Source organism: Anomaloglossus baeobatrachus, chromosome 1 (genome assembly GCF_048569485.1).
Source record: "Anomaloglossus baeobatrachus isolate aAnoBae1 chromosome 1, aAnoBae1.hap1, whole genome shotgun sequence".
NCBI classification, from domain to species: domain Eukaryota; kingdom Metazoa; phylum Chordata; class Amphibia; order Anura; family Aromobatidae; genus Anomaloglossus; species Anomaloglossus baeobatrachus.
Genome location: NC_134353.1, coordinates 657,007,427 through 657,015,341, shown reverse-complemented (window position 1 = coordinate 657,015,341; position 7,915 = coordinate 657,007,427). Strand labels below are relative to the sequence as shown.

General features: G+C 41.7%; 1 long non-coding RNA gene across 1 annotated transcript; it reads left to right on the top strand.

The window, feature by feature from the left end:
• The first annotated feature begins 3,380 nt into the window (after window positions 1-3,380).
• Window positions 3,381-6,929, top strand: LOC142297320 (uncharacterized). The gene is made up of 2 exons (XR_012751750.1): window positions 3,381-3,452; window positions 5,173-6,929. It is a non-coding gene; the product is annotated as an uncharacterized LOC142297320 (long non-coding RNA).
• The last annotated feature ends 986 nt before the right edge of the window (window positions 6,930-7,915 follow it).

The window sequence follows — 7,915 nt, the reverse complement described above, 5'->3', positions numbered from 1 at the left end:
ATGCAGTGTGTGCACATAGCCACAGCCTTTCTGCATTTCCGACCTGTGTTTCTGTAGTGAAAAATGACTGATTGCTCTCAGTGAGAGAAACAAAATTAAAATTTTGTAGTTGTGATACCTTTTTGTTTTGTAGTTATAATGTGTTTTCAGCTAGCACTTGTTCACACCTGTTGAATATGTGGGTCACTCTTTTTATATATTTATAGTGCATCTCTTTCTGATTGGGCACTCCACCCTACAACCAGGCTGTGTTCACTCCCCTTTACATCTGGAATTTAGCTGCCCAGACATAGCACCTCTGCAGGTGACAATTCTCCTGACAGTGGCATTCCACCAATAGAGGCAGGCTATGCCACTGCTATAGGGTCCATGAGCTGGGCGGCCTGGCGGTGGCTTCGGTGGCTGCCCACGGTGCCAGCGTCAGCACCAGGCCCATAGCCAAGGATCGCACTTTCAAATGTATCACATTGCAGATGAGGATACAGTTGAAAGCAATGATTAGAAGGAGCGCAGCGCTCCCTCTCATGATTATCCCACTGAGTCTGCTCTCTGACAGCTCAGCACAGCTCTGACATCACTACTGTGCGCCAATCACCAGTGTGTTGAGATGTGCAGAGCACAGACAGCGGGCAAATGAAGAGCAGCAGCCGGTGACTGAGGAGAGTATGTATTCAGTATATGGTGGGAGTGCATAATGATATGTGAGGGTGTGTAATGCTATGTGGAGTGTATAATGCTATGTGGGGTGTATAATGCTATGTGGGGGGTGCATCATGCTATGTGGGGGGGTGCATAATGTTATGTGGGGGTGAATAATACTATGTGGGGGTGCATAATGCTATGTGAGCGTGTATAGCGTTATGTGGGGGTGCATAACGCTAAGTGAGGGTGGATAACACAATGTGGGGGTGTATAACGCTACGTGGGGGTGCATAACACTATGTGGGGGCAGCATAAAGCTATGTGGGGGCAGCATAACGCTATGTGAAGGCAGCATAACACTATGTGGGGGCAGCATAACGCCATGTGGGGGCTGCATAACACTATGTGGGGCTGCATAACGCTATATGGAGGAATATGGAGAGTGTATTTTAGTACATGGAGGACTATGGGGTGCATTAGATGATATGGAAGACTATGTGGGGCCCATTCTGTATGAAGAGCGATGTGGAGCCCAATTCTGTATGGAGATCTATGTGGGAGCATTATGCTATATGGAGGACTATGTAAGGCCCATTACTATATGGAGGACTATGTGAGGCCCATTACTACAGGTACATCTCAATAAATTAGAATATCATCAAAAAGTTAATTTATTTCAGTAACTCAATACAAAAAGGGAAATGCATATATTATATAGAGTCATTACCAACAGTGTGATCTATTTCAAGTGTTTATTTCTGTTAATGTTGATGATTATGGCTTACAGCCAATGGAAAACCCAAAAGTCATTATCTCAGAAAATTAGAATAATTACCACAAAACACCTGCAAAGGCTTTCTAAGCATTTAAAATGGTCCCTTAGTCAGGTCCAATAAGCTACACAATCATGGGGAAGACTGCTGACTTGACAGATGTCCAGAAGGCAGTCATTGACACACTCCACAAGGAGGGTAAGCCACAAAAGGTCATCACTAAAGAAGCCGGCTGTTCACAGAGTGCTGTATCCAAGCATATTAATAGAAAGTTGAGTGAAAGGAAAAAGTGTGGTACAAAAAGGTGCACAAGCAACCTATATGAGGCCCATTACCACATGGAGGACTACGGGAGGCCCATTACTATGTGGAAGGCTTGGTGGGGCCCATTACTCTATGGAGTACTTTGTGGGGCCATTATTATATTTGGAAAGCTATGTGGATGCCTTTATACTTTATCTAGAGTTATATGAGGGCCATTATACTGTGTGTAAGCAATTATACAGTGTGAAGGTTTGTGTGAGGTCTGTCATACTGTGCGGAGGGCTGTGTGCGGGCCATTATACTATATGTAGAATGATTATACTGCATGAAGGGCTGTGAGGGGGTTACAATTCGGAATTTTACTGTGTTGGGGTCACTATTCATTGCTAGGGTAGTTGAAGGGGAGTACAGTAGGGTCATCATACCGTGGCGTGTAGAGGGTGTTATGGAAGAATTTATTGGGGGAATCATACAGTGTTTGTGGGACACTTTTGTTGCCATCATATTTTATGGTTGCAATGAAAGGGGAAGCTAGGGGCTTCAATAGGAGAAAAAAATACTTTGTAAGAGCTGTAAAGTTGTGAAATATGCTCTTTTGTGACCCAGCTGAAAATTATTTTTTTATTTATTGGGGGGGGGCATTTAGAAATCCTGCAATGGGGCCCCATGATTTCTATGTATGCCTCTGTATCCTGTAGAGTTATCAGTCTGACTCCAGTACCTAGCACTAGTACAAATAAAGGGAGAACAGAGTCCGCTGCTATGTATAAGAAATAGGAAAACAGGCCAGGATAACAGCCTGGATCAGCTTGTCTAAATGAGCAATTAACCAAGGAACAACCAGTGCCCATGCCACCATGGTGAAAACCACTACCAGTATTATGAGAATGTCTTCCATAACCATGAGCACATGGCTACACTACATGACTTCACGGCTACAGTCACTGTCTGATGGCGGGAGCCACATGTCTACACATGTCTATGTGGACGCAGCAGAAAGTGTGGAAACATTGCCAGGGGCTCGGGCAGCATTGGCACAGGAGGATAGGTAAGGCCACTCTTACTTATTGCATGATTTTATACCATTAGCAGCCGCTGTTTAAAAAAGATGTAATTGGAAAACTTTAATATGCACAAAAAAAGCTAAAACTAAAATATGAGTTTAGGAAAAAACTGTCAGGACCCCCCAAAAAGTATGAAAATGGCAGGAAAATGCATTGTTTAACTCAAACATATTGCTTCAGTGTTATTGCTGAAAAAAAAAATTAACAACCAGAAATATTAGCACAAAAAATAGCATAAGGTGAAATTGGGCAGGTTGCTATTGGCAACAGCTACATTTTTATTAATAATAAACAAGATCTCCATTTCTATAATTTTGCACTGTTGTATAAGAAGGAAACTGCTGTCTTCAGGCATAAAATTTCAGGTGCTCGTAATATGGCGCAGAAATCCATTATTATAAGTGGCTTATATTTCTCATATTTCCCTTTTTGTGAAGTCTTCATCACCTTGTCCTCACAACCTTGAGCCTAACCAATATGTTCTCCCATATAATTACTACTTATCAATGTTAATAACAGGAGAGGTCACATGTGACATCATCTGATACAGGCGGCCATTGTTACGTCCCAGCATGATGTCACAATGACTGGGAATCTATAGAACTTGGTGGACTCAGATGTTCAGAGCAAGAGGAGAAGACAAAGAGGGCGGTGGATCTAGGATTGATGACGGTGAAGAAGGGAAGAGGATCCCGGATCAAGGACACAGGTAAATGAGGAACTTTACTGGGTTTTCAATCAGTTACGCTTGTGCCAACATGTACGCTCAGGCTCTGTTCACACTGGGCATTTTTGCTGCTACTTTTTAGCAGCAAAATCTGATCTCTTGGTAGTAAAAAAAGCTGTGTTTTTGTGCAGAGTTTTTGCCACAGTTTTTACTGGGTTTTTGGTGCGTCATTTGTTTACATTACATATAAACCAAAAAAATGCACTGCTGCGTTTCTTTCACTCTCATGGCTTTCAATAGTGAAAAAAACAGCAAAAACAAATGCTAAAAGAATAGAAATCTTTACAAAATGCAGCATTTTGCCAGTTCAGTAAGAAAAAAAAAGTTGGTGTCTTTGTGTGCATGAGATTTCTGGAATCTCATAGGTTTTGCTAATATGGTAAAAAGCAGTTTTTTATTAGCATGTATTTGCATAAAACCAATAAAACAAATGCAGAAAAAAACCCCACACCAAAAGCAACCTGTGTGAACATAGCCTTATTCTCCAACTCTCCTGATTGTGGCTGTAAAGTACTATATTGTACCAGTCTTTGCTGTTACAATCTGTAGACTTGGGGGATGAAGGTTCCATGTGAGGTCACAAGGCGGGATGTTGGACACAGAGTTCCATGCCGCAAAAATGGAGAATCTACATGGAGATGTAAGCACAAAGATGGCGCCTGAGAGGGAGACACCGCATGGAGATGTAAGCACAAAGATGGCGCCTGGGAGGGAGACACCACATGGAAATGTAGGCACAAAGATGGCGCCTGGGAGGGAGACACCACATGGAAATGTAGGCACAAAGATGGCGCCTGGGAGGGAGACACCACATGGAGATGTAAGCACAAAGATGGTGTCTGGGAGGGAGACACCACATGGAGATGTAAGCACAAAAATGGCGCCTGGGAGGGAGACACCATAGTGGGGACTTCAGTCAGTGACTACAAGTGGTAACAGTGGTTGGCGCACATTGTTGGTGATTCTGTTACTTAATTTCAGATTTTATGGGAGAAAAAATTCTCATTACTACATTATATGGAAGGGGGTTTTGTATTCATACATATCCTTTTTCCTAATATTCATAGCAGGTATGCAATTCATTATTCACATGTTCAAATTAGCAAGTAGCATTTTTCATTGTATATTCCAATATTTTTCCATATGCTTGAGGCATTATACCATTATCTAAGTTTGATGTGCAGCCTTATTCTTATATATAGTATGTATTTTTGGCTTGCACTCATATATATATATTAGTGCTCACTTCAGTTATCCTATTCAGTTATTTGTATTCATACAGGAACATACTATATATAGGAGCATTTGCTTCATTTTATTTATTTTGTTTTCAAATTGCAACATTTCATTGTTGTAATGTCATTATTACATTTCATTGTTGTAATTGTCGTAATTGTTAAGCGATATTTTTCAAAGCTTTATGTCATTTATTACACCATTTTTAAACACCTATTCCAAAACTTAAAAATGTGGTAACGTATGAATTGTAATATGTCATTATAATCTGAAAAATTGGTAGGTGGGGGATTGTTGTACATTATTTGTTCTCACATATGTGCACATATGGGGCATCTAGTCACAATCTAATTTAAGGACCTCAGATCACATATAAACAAAACCAATTGAAGTCCATCTTCCATTTTTACATTATTCTTCAGATTTCTAGTCCATTCCCTGACACTTATTTTTTTTTTCTTTCTAGGGAGTATATCTGGATCCAGAAAGCAAGACTGAAGAATTTAGAAAGGGCCATGATATTGATTAGTGTTAAGTGGGCTTTACACGCTACGATTTTGCTACAGCGATCTCGTTGGGGTCACGGATTTTGTGACGCACATCCGGCCGCTGTAGCGATCTCGTTGTGTGACTCCAAGGAGCGATTTTGGATCGTTGCAAAAATGTCCAAAATCGCTCCTTGTTGACATGGGGGTCCGCTCCCAATTATCGATACTATCGCTTTGCTGTTGTTGTTCCTCGTTCCTGCGGCAGTGCACATCGCTGTGTGTGACCCCGTAGGAACAAGGAACATCTCCTTACCTGCCGCCGGCCACAATGCGGAAGGAAGGAGATGGGCGGGATGTTCGTCCCGCTCATCTCCGCCCCTCCGCTTTCATTGGGTGGCTGCTTAGTGACGTCGCTGTGACACCGAATGGACCGCCCCCTTAGAAAGGAGGCGGTACGCCGGTCACAGCAACGTCGCTATGCAGGTAAGTACGTGTGACGCGGGTGCGCGATTTTGTGCGCGACGGGCAGCGATATGCCCGTTTCGCACAAACAATGGGGGCGGGTCGCATGCTAGCAATATCGGTACTGATATCGTAGCATGTAAAGCCACCCTTAGATTATAGGACTATCGGTATATTATATTTGGTGCCTTATGTGTCATCATACACTGATTATACAGAACAAAATCTGGACTCTGTTTTATGGCATTCTGCTACAGCCATTTCTTTGTATTACTGTACGGAAAGTTGGCATGTGAGATGACACCACCTGTATACATAATCCCTATCCATCTGCTTGTTTTGCAGTATGTTGAATCTTGGTATCTGGGCATTGCATCTATAGAACCTGGACTTAGAGAAACCAAGGGGGAAAAAAAAAAAACAAAAAAAAAAGCTGGACTTAGTTTGGTTTACATACAAGTTGATGGTGTCTATTTTCTCTTAACATTTGGTGGGATGCAGGTCTGGAGAGCTGTTGTCATCCTATTAGATAGATAATGCATTAATGTATTATAGAAATGTCTGATATCATGTTCCCTATTTTGTTATTCTGTCACATCCTGGTCTCCATCTTGGACATCATAACAAACGGGCACTTTTTTGTTTAATTTCACATTGGCACTATAGGAAAAATGACACTACAGCTACAGAGGCGACCGTCTGATGGCCCAGCTCGACTACCCATCTCTCCTGAAGACCCTTTCAGCTTTTTGAGGGTTGGGTGGAGGACATCATCTCTGAAAATAGGGTCCCACAGCTGCACCCCAGCAGATTGAAGAGTCAGTGCCCTAAAGCCACAGGGGGGTGTGTAGTCACTCACTACATCACTTAGGATGATTTCATTCTTCAGGAATTACACAGGAGTGGTCCTTGTGGTGGTGTGACATATAAAATCTGTCCTAGTCTGGGGCAATAGGGAATGCTATTTCTGGTCTTCAACCAACAGGCCTAAACGCGTCTTAAACTGCCAAAGGCCTAATTCCATTTCTTCTGTTAAGAGTTTATGAATGCCACATAAGGGATCTGATATGATATAACCGTCCTATATGTCAGTTAGTTGTAGTATAGCCTTGGTCCAGGGTTCTTGAACTGATCGCCTTTTCTCGGGGTCAAGAAGGAATTTTTTCCCTGTGGCACAAATTGGCTGAACGTGTCCAGGTTTTTTGCCTTCTTCTGGATCAATGGCTTTAGGTATAGGTAGAGACTGTATTTAATAAAGAGTTAAAAAAATGAATGATCTGTCTCCTCATTTCTTTATATTATATATAACACTTAGTTATTTGTATACATTGTATCAATTTTAGGACTTCTGACTGCTGCAATAACTAACACGGTACCAAAACCTTTTTCTTTTAATTAAATCTGTAGTGAAAAACGCATGGGAAAAATGTACCTATCATTGGACCGAAAATGCACCAAAATGCATGTGGTTTTTTTATGTGTTTTTCAGCCAGTGGGTGGGGTTTTTTTTACTGAAGAAACAAAACTGCAGCGTGCGCACATAGCCTTAACTTAGCTTTGGAAAAATCTTTAGCTTTCTACCTTTAGTTGATTTGCTTATTTCCATTTTCAAGTGTCATCTTTGTGTCTTGTGGCAGCTTTTCACCCCACTCCAGTCATCATTATAACGTCCATTTTCTGCTCACGCTTACCATGATCATGTTTCTCTACAGTACCCCAATTCCCCAAGATATCCTCATTAGGGATGATCGAATACCCTATTATTCACTTCGATGGATATCCGACGAATACCTCACCGCTATTCGAGTATTCGCAAATATTCGACCCCCAATGTAAGTCTATGGGAAACCAGAATAATTTTACGTCAGACCTGTCGGTGACCTGTGGTGACTGAGGAAAAGGCTGAAGCAGTATGGGCACAGCCTGTAGAAGGTGCCTGACTGCATTTCTGGTGTCTTTGAATAACGTGGTCAGAGCAGCACGCGGCGTTTACGAAGTCGCTAGAACAGCTCTCAAACCAAAGTAAAAGAGGTGAAATTGCTAAGAAACAGTTTCTAGTGCCTAATAACTGTAATAAAACGTCAAATCAAGCCCCAACCTCCCAAAAAAAACCCACTTTAGCATATGTTCACGCTTTTCGTTTTTTACATTTTTCCTTCTTTTTCGATTAGAAAGGGCTGTAACATACATTATATTGGTGTCTGTCCTACACCTCCTTTTTGGGACATATTTGACAGCACTTTAAAAGGTCAGCTACAA